This window comes from Euleptes europaea, chromosome 13 (genome assembly GCF_029931775.1).
Source record: "Euleptes europaea isolate rEulEur1 chromosome 13, rEulEur1.hap1, whole genome shotgun sequence".
Classification (NCBI taxonomy): domain Eukaryota; kingdom Metazoa; phylum Chordata; class Lepidosauria; order Squamata; family Sphaerodactylidae; genus Euleptes; species Euleptes europaea.
The window spans coordinates 1022561-1037791 of NC_079324.1; positions in this window are offsets into that span (position 1 = coordinate 1022561).

The window sequence follows — 15231 nt, forward strand, 5'->3', positions numbered from 1 at the left end:
CTTAATGCAGTCACCCAGTCTAATGCTTACTCCCTTCCTCTCATTCCAGACCTGCTCGCTCAATTGAAAGAAGGCCGGATTTTTACAAAATTGGACTTAGTGGAAGCTTACCATCGCATCGGGATTAGGGAAGGGGATGAACAGAAAACAGCCTTCTCTAGTTGTTTCTCTAGATGTTTGAGTATTTAGTGATGCCGTTCGGACTAACGGGGGCTCCTAGTGTCTTCATGCAAATGATAAATGAAGTGTTACATGATTTGTTATACCATGGCATGATTGTTTATCTGGATGACATTTTAATTTATACGAAAACCATGGAGGAACATGTGGCTTTAGTCACAGAGGTGTTGAAATGTTTGCAGGCTCACCAACTGTACGCTAAGGTGTCCAAATATGAGTTTCATCAGTCATCCATCACCTTTCTGGGGTACATTGTGTCACAACAGGGACTAGAAATGGATCCCAAGAAAATATGGGCAGTAGTGGAGTGGGAGGCACCCACCACTCGTAAGCAGTTGCAACAGTTTCTCGGGTTTGCTAATTTCTATAGAAACTTCATCCATGACTTTGCGCAAGTAGCCTTGCCCCTCACCTCGCTGTTGTGAATGAAGGGAAAGGGACCCGCTGCCGCTCTGCTGTCCGCCAAGCTTTCGTGGACTCCCGAATGCCAGCAGGCATCTGATTCCCTCAAACAGTTGTTCACTTCCGAACCGGTTCTTAAGCATTCTGATTGTGAACAACCTTTTATTGTTCAGGTAGACGCTTCCGACGTTGCAATGGGGAGTGCCCTTTTGAAAAGGGATGAGGACGGCCAGTTAAAACCGTGCGCCTACTTCTCCAAAAAGTTTTCTCAAGCCGAACTCAACTGGGCTATTTGGGAAAAGGAGGCGGCGGCTGTTAAACATGCTCTCACGATCTGGAGACATTTTATGGAGGGGGTGGAGGAGCCCTTTGAGGTCTGGACTGATCACAAGAACCTTGAGGAGCTCAAAGGTTCTAGGAAACTGTCAGCCAAACAAGTTCGTTGGGCACAATTCTTTGCCAAGTTTCGTTTTGTTTTGAAGCACGTTCCGGGGAAAGACAACTGTTTGGCTGATGCATTGTCCTGACTTCCCCAATACCACGACCCCATCGACCGTCCTGTCGAATCACTCTTCACCTCGGAGCAACGGGGGAGGTGTCCAGTCGGGCTCAAAGCCAGGCGGAGATTCCCGCCTCGGTCAGCGGACTGCCGGAAGCTTTCCGAGTAAAGCTGACCAAGGCCACCCTGCAGGAGGAAGGGGGACAGACTTTTCCCCAAGCCCTCACTCGCTGCAGGGACTTGTGGTTTCATGGCGATAAGCTCTATGTACCTGAAAGTGTTCAGAGGGAGGTGTTACGAATGGTGCATGGTGCAAAACCGCAGGACATTTTGGTTTTGTTAAATCCTTACACTTACTGCGGCGTCAGTTTTGGTGGCCGGGAATGACAGCGGATGTGGAGCTCTTTGTGCGCAGTTGTCCCATCTGCACAACTTCGAAAAAGCTCATGGGAAAAGCTCCGGGACTTCTTAAACCTTTAGAAACCCCATCAGTCCCCTGGGAGGTTATTGCCATGGACTTTATTACAGACCTACCTCCCAGTTGGGGGGAAACAGTGTTGTGGGTTGTAAGGGACTTGTTTTCCAAGCAAGTACATTTTGTTCCCTGTGCAGGTTTGCCTACCGCTCAAAAGCTGGCGAGCATGTTTGTTACACACGTGATGAAATATCATTCCTTTCCATGCAAGATAATTTCCGACAGAGGTTCTCAATTCGTAGCTAAATTTTGGAAAGCCTTTTTGAAACTCATGGGGGTGGAACAGGGGCTATCGTCTGAACATCACCCTCAAACGGATGGACAAACTGAACGAGTTAATGCTGTGCTGGAATGCTATTTGCGTTGCTATGTGGATTACCATCAGGACAATTGGGTAGTGTCAGGCTGTTATCTCGGTTTAGATGTTTCCTTTCGTTTCTTTGCTGAACCGTCCAGACTTCAAGGACGGCTTCACATACCAAAGCCTGGGAACGCCACTCCTGGGAAATAATGCTCTGTTTATGCTTTGTAATCTCCCGCCGTTTCTCTGCCTTATATTTCCAACTAACGGGCAAGACAACTCATAGCTGTCATCTTGCCTTCAAAGCACTGTATTGCCTATTTGACCAGTAAAGCCATCTGCTTGGAATCTGATTGTCTCTGTGGTGATTTCTGGTTCGATGGGTCAAGAGCTCACAGGTAGATCTTTTGCCTTTTGCTGAGTACGCTTACAATAATGCCCCCCATTCCTCCACAGGTTTCAGCCCGTTCCGAGTGGTTAATGGCAGGGACTTTGGTCCTTTTGGAAATGCTGCTCTTTCCCAGGACATGGAGGGTACTGCTGATGTCAATGAGTGGGTACAGGTTGTTCAAACCACGTGGCCCTGGCTCCAGAAAAACCTGGACCATGCCAAATGTAAATATAAAGAGCAAGCACACAAGCATCGTTCCCCGGGGTGGGATTTGAAGGTGGGGGACCAGGTATATCTGTCCACTAAGAATCTACGGACCTTGCATCCATGCAGAAAACTCAGCGATACGTATGTGGGTCCTTATCCCATCACCAGGGTGATCAATGAGGTGACTGTGGAACTGGCTCTTCCCAAGGCGCTTCGAGGAGTTCACCCTGTGTTCCACATTAGCTTGCTCAAACCGTATACCACAGCCCTCAATTTCACCCGGAGCCCAAGCCTGAGGTGCCGACCGTGGTGGGAGGGGAAATGCACCTGGAAATCTCTAAGATTCTGGATACTAAACTGAGAAAGGGGAAATTGTTCTATTTGGTCCGGTGGAAACATCTGGGTCCTGCCCAAGACGAGTGGGTGGCGGCTCCACATGTAGCAGCCCCCGTCTGGGCTGTGAGTTCCATGCGACCTACCCCCAGAAGCCGCATCCATCCTCGGACTCGGGGGGAGGGCCTTAAGGGGGCAGAATGTGAGGAAGTCTGCTGAATTGTTTCTTTCAACTCTGTTGTCAGGTCTGGCCCGTACAAGCGGTCAGGTCCTGATTCAGGCTCTTGACATGTTTTAGGCCTGTGTTTGCTGTTCAGTTGCTCTGTGATTCCCACTCCCTGTTCCTCGCCCCTCCCGAGTCCCGACCTTGAGTAGCTAATGGCCAGGCCGTGTTTAGATTCCTGTTTCACTCCTTCTTCCCTCCTTTTCCCTGCTCTCTGCTATCTTGCTGTTTCCCAGGCAGTTTGATCTTGCACCTGTGATGTAATCATGTAACCATGCTTTAAGTTAGGCCTGTAGCCCAGCTCTGTATTGGCAGCTTTGAAGCTGCAGTGTATCCATGCTTACTAGATGCTCTCAATAAATGTTTACCTGCTTCTGACATGCCTGTCTGAGCGAGTGACTGTTTGAGACTACCTAGGTTGGCTGGAGGACCTGACACTGGAGCACAAAAAGTGTACCAGATAGATTTTTCTCCATGTTTCCTTTAGTCTGTTCTGGACTCATACTGCTTCGGGTTATCTCGATTTCCACATGAATTTTTATGCTTTTAGTTTTCTCTTCAGATTTTTTGCACCTGCCCCCCCCCTCTGTTTTCCAGTTGTTTTGAGACCACTTTCCCCTCTGGTGTAAGCACTTGGCCTAAGGAGAACCACAAACCACTACAGGAGATGAGTTGTCCAAAGAAGCTGGTTTTACTGGTCACAAAGGTTAGCAGCGCACAGGGAAACTAAGACAGCAATGGGGCAAACTAGCTTGCACTTGATAATATGAAAGCATTGAAAAAAGCACTCTATAGCACAGTACAGCTTCAAGAGATTACAAATTACAAACAGCACAAAGGCGCTGTGGTTCTCACGGATTACTGTCGGCTTCAAAGAGTCCAAATATGCAAAACAATCCTTGAAGGCTAGTCGGTGGGAAAACGAAACCAACTGAGATACAGACCTGACATTCTGCCCCCCTTAAGGCCCCCTCCCGTTTTGCAAGGGGGACGGTTTGTCAGGGTAGGCGGTGTGGAAGGCATTCACTAAGTGTGGGGTGGAGACATCTCGTGCACGCACGCATTCATCGTAGGCAGGGGGGAAGTGTTTCCAGCGAATCAGATATTGTAGAGAACCATGCCGTATACGGGAGTCCAGAATTTTTGACACTTCAAAATGCTCCTCCTCCCCCCATGCCATATACGGGAGTCAGTAAGGCCACCGTTTGAAGAATATTTTACTTGGCATGTTGTGGATGAGTGAAGTTTTTTTTAAAAGGAATAAAAGGCAAGGGTCAATTCCCATACTAGACAGCTTAGACCAGAGTTTATCTCTGATAATGGAGTCGAAGGCAGATTTTAGGTCAATAAAAGCGACAAAGAGTTTCTTGCAACCCATTTTCATGTACTTTTCTGCAATTGTGGCCAGAACCAGGCAGTGGTCCAAGGTTGATTTGTTTTTGGAGAAGCCGATTTGCTCTGGGCCTATTATTGCGTTTTGCTTTACCCAGCTAAGGAGTCGCTGTTCTAGATGTTTCGCATACAGTTTACCCAAGACTGGAAGAAGACTGATGGGACGGAAGTTATCAGGCAGAGTTGGATCACCCTTTTTAAAAATAGGAATTATTATTGAATTTAGCCAGGAGTTTGGCAATATGCCATACAGGTCAATAGATGTGAATAGTTTGGCAAGGAGTGGAGCCCACCAATCAGGAGATGCCTTAAACAATTCGGCCGGGAGACCATCAGGACCTGGGGCTTTGCCTGGCTTCAGATTACCTATTAATTCAAGAATTTCCTCGACATCTGCAGCTGGCCATCTAGGGTAAGTTAAGGGCATAGATTCATCAGAACTAAACACATGGTTAGTGTGAGAATTGAAAAACTTGGGAAAATGTTCTACCAAAACATGGGGAGGGATACTGACATCGGGAAGAGAGTTGTAGGAATCTGGGGTTGCAATAGCCTTCCAAAAGGTTTTACTGTTTCTAGACTTAAGAGACGAAAGCAGATGTGACCATCTATGTTGAAAGAAGAATTTCTTCTTTTTAGTAACTAGGTTTGAGTACAACTTTTTGTATGTAAAGCAATCTTCGTAGCTGACACAGGGATTCTTCATACTAGCTTTCCTAAACAGGGTTCTTAGGGATCTTTTATGTGCTAGGCATTCTTTGTCGAACCATGATGCAGACTTGATAGAATTAGTCTGAAGTGGTTCGGCCAATGAAAAGCAGTGCTTTTCAATTTGGGAGAAAGCTGATAATATCTCCGTATGTGAGTCAGAGTTCAAGATTGATGATTTCTGGGCCAACAATTCTTTAGAATGGAGAAGAGTGGGAGAGGAAATTCTCATAGAGTCAGACCATTTAATTCTTTTCAAGTTCGTAATGGCCTGCAGTGCAGATAGAGGTTCTTGTGGGGAAGAATTTTCAGACGGGCATCGCCAGGAGAATAAGACTGGGGGGTGATCGCTTTCAGTACGGAAGTCTATGTAGACATCGTTGACTAAGGGTAAATATCTAGAGGAACAAATTCCATAGTCAATCACACTCCTCCCTAGCCCCGTACTAAATGTAAAATACTGCGAAGCTGGAAATTGGCAGAGACCATTTAAGGTAATCAAATCAAGTTCAATACAAAATTCAATTAATTTGCAGCCCACTTTGTTAAAACAGGAATCATGGGAATGGCGAGGCAAGCCCAGCTGCAGAGGTGAAGGCTCTATATCATCTAGATCTATAGAAAGTGCCCATTTCCGAGTATCGTGGCCTATCCGAGCATTAAAATCTCCTAAAAGGAAAGTTGGGATCATTGGAAAATCTTGAGAGATTTTCGAGACGAAATTGGTAAGGAGTAACCAGTTTGTATCTAGTGAATTGTCATTATCGGTAGAGGGAAGATAAATATTGATTAAAATAAAGCGAGGCTCAATATCAGAAATTAAAACAGCTTGAGCAATACATTTACAGGAGCCCAGTGACACAACCCTAGGGAAAATATTTTGTTTAATTAAAACGGCTAGGCCAGCTTTACCCCGACCCTTTGGGTTGTCTTTATATGCTGGTAGAGGAAAAGAATGATAACCGTTAGCAGTAAAATTTTCTGTCATCCAGGTTTCCTGGAAGCAGATGCAGTCGAAGTTCCTAATATAATTGATAAAATCAAAATCAAGCTTTTTATTGCTCCAGCCAGAAATATTCCAGGACATCATTTGGACATCTCTAGCAGGGCTCTTTGAGGCTAGTCAGTCTGATTCTTCAATTAGGTCCAGCCTCTTGTGAGTGTCTTTGAAGATACACCCATTAGATTTTGGAGGGCAGACAGGTAAAGCTGAATCTTTTACTAAATCCGAGGCCACTGGAATGTTTATAGTCTGGGAGGGAGAGAACATCCTTCCAATGCTGGTAGAAGTCGAGGAATCTTGGGACTGGAGGGCAGGACCAGCAGGTGGGCAGGACCCCGAAGGAGTGGCGGGGGTAGATGCAGATGTAGAAATTTTATGTGCCTGAAGACGATGGACTGTACTTTCCAGTTTTCTAATAACTTCCTGTTGTTCCAAGGGAGGCAATTTATCAAATGAGAGGAGAAAAGAGTCTTCAAGGGAAGCACAGTCCAGCGGTGAAGCAGCATCATTCGTTGCCTCACAATTGTTCCTCGAGAGAAGGTCCATCTTGGGAAGTAGAGGCTCTCTAAGAGGAATTTGTGAGGGAATAAAGGAGTCAATTAAGAAGTCCATTTTGCCTGCCTCAGATGGGATAACACTAGGCACGCCCACTGGTAACTTTAGTGTACTGGGAAGAATACGAGTCTCCTTCATGGAGTTCTTTTTTATAAGTGGCATAATAACTGGGTCAGAGAACACTCTCGTGAGCTGAATCTTGAAGTTTAGTAAAAACCGTCTGCGCCTCAGAAGTTGATCAGGAATGAAGTCCTTTTTAAAGGTCAAAATTAGTCTTTTCCCCATTGGAGAATAGGGGAGATTATCCATAGCAACCAAATCAATATATTTTATGTCAATTCTCAACAGGGATGCCAAAGAGAGGAGGATGGATCTTCTGCTCTCCCATCTGGCAAAGTTGACAGGCAATTTGGCTATTGTTAGTGCAATTTTGTTGTTCAACAGAACTCTCCTGGAGGAAAATGTGACATGTTCAGAGACATTCGCATTTTGGGCGGTGGAACAGTTCCTAGGAAGTGATGGATGTGTTGACCCCAAGATATAGTCGTCTCCGTATTCCTTGGAAGCTTTACTCAAGCCAGATAGAGTATCTTTGTTTGCTAGTAGCTCTTCAAGTGATTGTAGCCTGCAAGATATTTTGTTTAAATGCTCAAATATGTTATTTGTCGTTCGGGCGGTTAATATGCTGTAATCAGCAATTAGTTTCACTAGTTCAGCTTTGGAGAGGTTACTAACAGAATCAATATCAAAGTCTCTAAAGTGAGGAGGAGCCTCTTAAGGATGAGTAATACCAAACGTTGCATCAGAATCTGGCTGAGAGTGATTGTCGGTCGGCAGCTGTAATTGCGGGGTGGAAGGTTGTAAATTATCCTGTTGTTCTAACACCTCGTAATTGTTGACCGAGCATGGAATAAGAAAATCATAGTCCACCTCAAGGTCATTTGTGAAAAAATCCTTTATCTTCAATTGCTTATATCCTTTCAGTGGAGGGGAACCAGGTGAGTCATCGGTTAAACATTCTCTATTCCTCTTCCTGGTAAGAGGCATGACAGATAAATTAAAATCAGCCTTTCGCATGGCAGGCTCTCCCATCCAGCGAACTCAAGGTTAAAAGTAGTTTCCCTCTTGGGCATTAAATTTTTTATAAAAGTTAAAATAACTTATCTGAGCTGCGAAGACGCGTGGCTTATCTCTGCAATGGAACCGGAAACAACTCTGACAGGTTAATTCTATTGGTTAATTCCCATTTAATAAGGGTGTGAAGCAAGGTTGTATACTTGCTCCCCTTCTTTTTAAGCTGTTTCTGTCAGACCTGGCTTGTTCTTTAGAGCCTATTAATGGACACCCTCCTAAATTGGGAGGCAAAGCCATTCCTATTCTTTTATATGCCGATTACACCGCTATTTTATCCTATTCCAAAATCGGACTCAAACGCTACTTAAGTTCGTTTGAGGAATACTGTCATCTAAATCTTCTTAAAATTAATTACTCTAAGACTAATGTTGTGGTTTTTTCAAAAAAATGGTCGCCCACCAGCTGGCGTATTGGTCAGGCCAAAATCCAACAGGTGAAGAGTTTTAAATATCTCGGCATTACTTTTAATTATAACCTTAAATGGGCAGTTCATAGATCCAGGATTACCAAACTTGGGAGAATCTCTTCAAACCAACTGATGTCCTTCTTTCTTTATAAGGGTAACCAGTATGTCCCCGCCGCAGTTAAGGTATTCAACTCCAAAATCGTACCCCAGATTCTGTACGGTGTACCTATCTGGGCAAATGCGTTCAATCGGGACATAGAATCCATTCAAGCTAACTTTTTAGAAAAATGCTTGGTCTCCCTCACTGTGTCTCTTATTATGCTATTACCTCTGAACTTGGTCAAAGCTTGTGTGAAACCAAGGCATGGCTGCTAACCATTCGTTATTGGCTTAAACTGTTTTTTTTTAGAACAGAGCATGGTTCTCTGATGTCTCTGCTGCTAAAAGAACTTCATAATACCTCCTGGGATTGTTTAATTCTGTCTAAAATAAGATCATCTGGAGTCTCTGTGGAAGACCTGGCTTTAACTAGTGAGGCCCACATTTTTAAAATTGTTAAACAGCGTTTCTTGGATATGGAGCGTCAGACGTTACTCCCCACTCAACCCTTGGTCTGCTCTCCAGCAATGTTGGGCCTCAAGAATTTAACCAACAATATTCCCCATTATTTTCATACGCTGGACATCCCACCCCTCCGCAGAGCCTTCTCTCTTGCTAGGGTTAATGCCTTTCCTTCAAGGATGCTATATGGAAGGTATCAACAATACCAATCCAGGATAGGACTTGTCCCTGTGATACCTATTCCCTGGACTCAATTGATCATATTCTGTTGGTCTGCCCCTTATATGAAACACCCCGTGGGAAATGGTTAAAAAATTGGCTTATTTCCAAATATCACCTATCTACCCAAGCAAAACGTCAATTTTTATTAAACGATTCTGATCCGGAGGTTACCTTAGATCAGTGATGGCGAACCTTTTAGAGACCGAGTGCCCAAACTGCAACCAAAAACCCACTTATTTATCGCCGAGTGCCAATGCGGCAATTTAACCTGAATACCACCCCCAGAGGGGGCCCAGAGGGAGAGGCTAGGGTTGCCAAGTTCCTCTTCGCCATGAGTGGGAGGTTTTTGGGGTGGCGCCTGAGAAGGGCGGGGTTTAGGGAAGGACTTCAGTGCCATAGAGTCCAATTGCCAAAGTGGCAATTTTTTCAAGGGGAACTGATCTCTATTGGTTGGAAATCACCTGTAATAACAGATCTCCAGCTAGTACCTGGAGATTGGCAACTAGTTCCTTAGTGTTTTCTCTCTACATATCAAGACAAATGGAAAGGTGTTTGGAGGATAGCTTGTGGGCACTTCAAAGGTGGAATAGGACTGCACGCCCCTCCGCCTGCACAGACCCAGAGGGTGCCGGAGAAGCCGCTGGAGGGAAGGAAGGAAGGAAAGAAGGGAAGGGAGGGGGAAAGGGAAGGAAGGGAGGGAGAGAAAGAAAGAAAAAGAGAGAGAAAGGGAGAAAGAAATGGAGCAAGGGAGAGAAAGAAAAGGACAGAGGGAGACAGAAAAAGAAAGAGGCCATTTATGCATGGGAGGTTTTGCCTTGGATTTGCCACTCAGTGGGGCGCGGCGGCAGGCTTGTGAGAGGCGAGCAGGGTGGGGCAGAGGGTGCCTCCTTCGCACCCACTGACCAGCCATGCCCCTCCGCCCGCACAGGCCCAGAGGGCGCCGGAGAAGCCGCCGGCCATGCCGAGTGTGAGCGCTCGGCTTCTGTTCCCCGCTCTCCCACCCGCCTGGCTGGCCACGCACGCTCCAGCGGCGGCAATGGCGGCAGCTTCTGTGGGAGAGTCCGGGGGCCACCGCCAATGATGTCGGAGGTTCCCCACCCCTGGGCTACAGCCTCCCCCATCCGGGGTGGGGCAGAGCTGGAAAGGCCAGCGGCTTGGAGGAACCGTGCGTGCCGGCAGAAAGGGCTACGCGTGCCGGAAGTGGCACCCGTGCCATAGGTTCGCCAACACGGCCTTAGATGTTGCCAATTTTCTAGTGGATGTGATAAGTTCAAAAAGCCCAAAGTTTGTAATTTCTACTTTTGGAATTTACTGGCCTATGTTTTTATCTTAATGACTGCATATTTTATGTACCTTTGTAACAATTGTAATATTACTTATGCCATTAAAGGTTTTTTTTTTTTCATACGGGAGTCCAGAATTTTTGACACTTCAAAATGCTCCTCCCCCCCCCCCACCATCACAGGCTGCTCTGGAGGCAATTCCGGGTGCCATTCCGAGGAAGCGACATGAGGCTTGAGGAGACTGACATGGAAGACTGGATGGATACGCCTCAAGGATTTAGGGAGAGTCAGTTCCATAGTGACGGGGTTAATTATCCGGGCAATGGGATATAGCCCCACGTACTTGGCACTGAGTTTATGGCAAGGGCGAGTGGACCGCAGGTTTTTGGTGGAAAGATATTCTAAGTCACCAATTTGCTCTCCTTGCTGGGAGAGCGATGCTTATCTGCCTGAGCTTTATATTTGCGTTTGGCTCTGTCTAGGTTTTTTACCAGCCAGGGCCATGTGGTACGGAGAGTCTGAGTACAAGAGGCTACATCGGGGTCTCCCTCCCCCTCAGGAACCTCTACAGGAGCAATAGGACCGAAATCCTGACCATACACAGCGTAGAAAGGGCTGAAACCTGTAGATTGATGTACAGCATTATTGTAAGCATATTCTGCAAAGGGCAACAGTTCAACCCAATCATCTTGATGGTAATTGACATAACAACATAAATAACATTCCAGTACAGCATTGACTTGTTCAGTTTGCCCATCCGTTTGGGGGTGATAAGCGCTAGATAGACCCTGCTCCACCCCCACCAATTTGAGAAAAGTTTTCCAAAACTTAGCCACGTAGCTACTTCCGCGGTCACAAATTATCTTACGCGGGAAGGAATGTAAATGGAAAACATGTGACACAAAAAGGCAGGCCAACTTGGGGGCGGAGGGAATAGCTGCACACGGAACCAAATGTACCTGTTTGGAAAATAAATCAGTAACAACCCACAGTACAGTCTTCCCCCCACTAAGTGGGAGATCGGTCATGAAATCCATGGCAATCACTTCCCAGGGTCTGCTCGGAATTTCCAGTGGTTGTAGCAGTCCCGGGGGCTTGCCCTGGGATCGTTTGACCGTGGCACAAATAGGACAGCTGCGAATGAAGGAATCCACATCCGAACGCATTCCCACCCACCAAAATTGTCTACACAAAAAGTGAAGGGTTTTCAGGAAACCAAAGTGCCCCGCAGTTTTAGCTCTATGGGCCAATTGCAGGACTTCTCTTCGAAGTACTTTAGGCATGTACAATTTCGAGTCTCTGTACCAACAACCACCTTGTTCATGCAAGCCTTGGGGTAGGGTTTGAGCAGTGCTTTCGGCCAAGCACTGAGTATGAAGGGAGTCTAGGAAGGAGTTGGAGAGGATTACTCTCCCTCCCCCTGCAGAGGAGGGTGAATCAGGAGCCGCTGGCGATAGAGGGGGGGGGAACTGGTTGCTGCGGGGCCCTGGGTACAGACGGCGCAAGGGGGGCCGGCGAGGGAGCCGGCTGGTTAGTGCTCGATACTCTGCTTTTCACTGTTCGGGTCTGAGATTGGGGCAGAGTTTGGGACCGAGTCTGCACGGCTAGTACGGGCAGAGCTCTTCTGTGTGCCGGGGTGAATAAAGAGTCTGTAGGACGATCAATCTTTACTGGGTATTGAGGCAACCTGGAAAGAGCATCAGCAAGCCCGTTTTGCTTCCCAGGCACATGTTTGAGAACAAATCGGAATTGAGCAAAGAAGTCAGCCCAACGCTGTTGTTTCGCGGACAGTTTATGGGTCCCCATGAGGGCAGCTCAATTTTTGTGATCGGTCCAGACTTCAAAGGGGACCCCGGACCCCTCCAAAAACTGCCTCCATAAAGTAAGAACATGATGGACGGCTGATGCCTCCTTCTCCCAAATGGGCCAGTTCAGTTGGGCGTGCGCAATTTTTTTGGAAAAATAAGCACAGGGGTGAAGAAGACCGTCTGGTCCTCCTTGGAGAAGAGCCCCCCTCCCATGGCTACATCAGACACATCGACTTGCACAATAAACATTTGGTTTGGGTCGGGATGCTGTAGCACATGTTCAGAAGTGAAAAGTCGCTTGAGGGTTACAAAAGCAGATTGACATTGATCAGTCCAATGTATTTTGGCAGTAGGCAACATAGCAGAGACCCCTTTACCCTTTGTTTTTAGATGATCGGTGATTGGTAACGCCACTTGAGCAAAGTTGGGAATGAAACCGTGGTAGAAATTAGCAAAGCCCAGAAACTGTTGCACTTGTTTATGGGTGGTGGTGGGAGTCCAGTCAAGTACCGATTGGACTTTAGCAGGGTCCATGCTGAGGCCTCGATGGGAGATTATGTACCCCAAGAAAGTTACTTTTTCCTGGTGGAATTCACACTTAGACAGCTTTGCATAGAGCTGGTGATTACATTGCAAAACTTCCCTGACCAGAGCAACATGCTCATCCATGGATTTGGAATAAATGAGAATGTCATCAAGATAAACCACCACGCCACGGTATAGTAAATCATGGAGGATTTCATTAATGAGTTGCATGAAGACCCCTGGGGGCCCTTTCAATCCGAAACTCATCACAAGAAATTCATACATCCCGAAACAGCTAGAGAAGACTGTGAGGGGTTCGTTCCCCTCACGAATCCAGACCCGATTATAAGCTTCAACCAAGTCTAATTTGGAGAAGATGTGCCCCTCTTGTAATTGTCCCAAAATGTCTGAGATCAATGGTATGGGGTAGGCTTTGGCTTGGGTAACTGCATTGAGTTTTCGGAAGTCAATGCATAAACGTAAGTCACCCTCCTTCTTACAGACAAAGAAAGCAGGGGCTGAGTTGGGAGCATTCGATTGCCGAATGAACCCTCAAGCAAGATTTTTATCCAAAAAGTCTCGTAACACAGTGCGTTCGGAAACGCTCATAGGGTAAATCTTGGTCTTAGTCAGTGTGCAGTCTTTTACTACTTCAATTGCACAGTCTGTGGTACGGTGGGGGGGGCAAAGCATCGCATTCTTTTATATCAAAAACATCTTCAAAGTCTCGGTACACTTCGGGCAATGGTGTCGGCAATGATGTATCGGAGGTTAAGGATGGAGCGGCTGGAGCGGGTGGAGGTACAACCACGACTTCAAGTCGGTGCTGTTCGCATTTAGGATTGGTAAATGTAATTGTGTCAGCCTCCCAGTCTATATAGGGACTATGACCCTTAAGCCAATTAATCCCCAAAACAACTTCGTACCGGATGGGAGCTATGGTAAAGTCAATTTGCTCCCAATGGGAACCGATACCCATCGCCACTCCCTGTGTGCGGTGATTGACTGGTCCCCCTTTGAAATGGCTACCATCCATTTGGGCGAATTGGACAGGAGCTGGTAGGGCCTTGGACTTGACTTTTAGGGCTGCAAGCATGGCCTCATTGATTAAAGTGTGCCCGCAGCTGGAGTCTATAAGTGCCTTAACATGCAATTGGGGACCCCCTTTATAGTGTTGTAACACTACGTCCACATAAACAGTGTTTTCAACTTCACTCACCATGACAGGAGCTTTGGGTTTAGCAGGAGATTCCACAGGGGTCTGTGGGGACGCTCCACTCACCACAGACCATATCCGTTTTTTGACAGATCAAGAGGGGATTCCAGGTTCCTCGTCGGAATTATCTGTTCTCTCGGGCAAAGTCCCCGCCAATCTGCGGGTTCGTTGAACACTAAGAGACGGGACGAAAGACGGGAAGAACGGAGGCAATTCATAGTCCTTGGGCTGTCGGGGACACGCGCCACTCCGCGCCCTTTCGTGGGCTAAACGCTCGTTCCCTCTCCGCTTGTTCCGCCCGAGCTTTTGCTTCGGCTTCAGCTGTCGACCGCGCTTGCTCCTCCGCTTTCTTGCGCTCAGCCAGGTCTAGGTCAGCTGCTAGCTTGGCGGTCAGCGTCGCGGTAACTAGTGGAAGGGCTTCCTGTTCCAAAGTGTAAAGGAGCTCAGCGCTTTGGTCTTGTTCGTCCAGCAATGGTTGGATCTGTACCGCCAAGGCCGCCACATTTGCACCAAAATTGGGGGTGAGGTGGTTCATAAGTTCTGCCACCGATATAGTGACCGCAGTGTGGCCCTGGAGAAGGGCAGCCACTCACATGGCAACCGCTTTAGCCTCCGTTTGGCAGAGCTCGGGGGTATGTGACCGGAGTCGCCATGTTGGCGGAGCGGATCGGGGCGGTGGCCAATTCTGGTTGCGTTTCACAAGTAGTGCATCCGGCCAACAGGCTAGTCAACAATTGTAAATCCTCAGCTGCCAAACTAGTATCTTCCACCAACCGGTCGAGGGTTTGGAGGTCTCGGGAGGCGCGGGTATCCACAGTGTCAGACGTCCAGGGGACCATCGCAGAAAGGGAATGCCATTGAGCTCGAACAAGTCCCGTCAAGCAGTTGACCTCTGCATCGGTTCGATTCAGCTCAGCTATAATGTCCCATAAGAGTTCGGGGTTCAGTCGGCGTTCCCAACGGAAGGGACCACGGATGGAAGCCTTCCAGGGCTCCCAGCAGGAACCAGCTACCCAGGGATCAGATCCACCGGGTCCGGGGCGAACCACACGGGGCTCCAGCCATGGATAGATCACTCGGAGAGCACTGCCTTTGCTCCCATCCGAGTGGCAGACGAGTTGTCCAAAGAAGCTGGTTTTACTGGTCACAAAGGTTAGCAGCACACAGGGAAACTAAGACAGCAATGGGGCAAACTAGCTTGCACTTGATAATATAAAAGCATTGAAAAAAGCACTCTATAGCACAGTACAGCTTCAAGAGATTACAAATTACAAACAGCACAAAGGCGCTGTGGTTCTCACAGATTACTGTCGGCTTCAAAGAGTCCAAATATGCAAAACAATCCTTGAAGGCTAATCGGTGGGAAAACGAAACCAACTGAGATACAGACCTGACACCTGGTTTTTT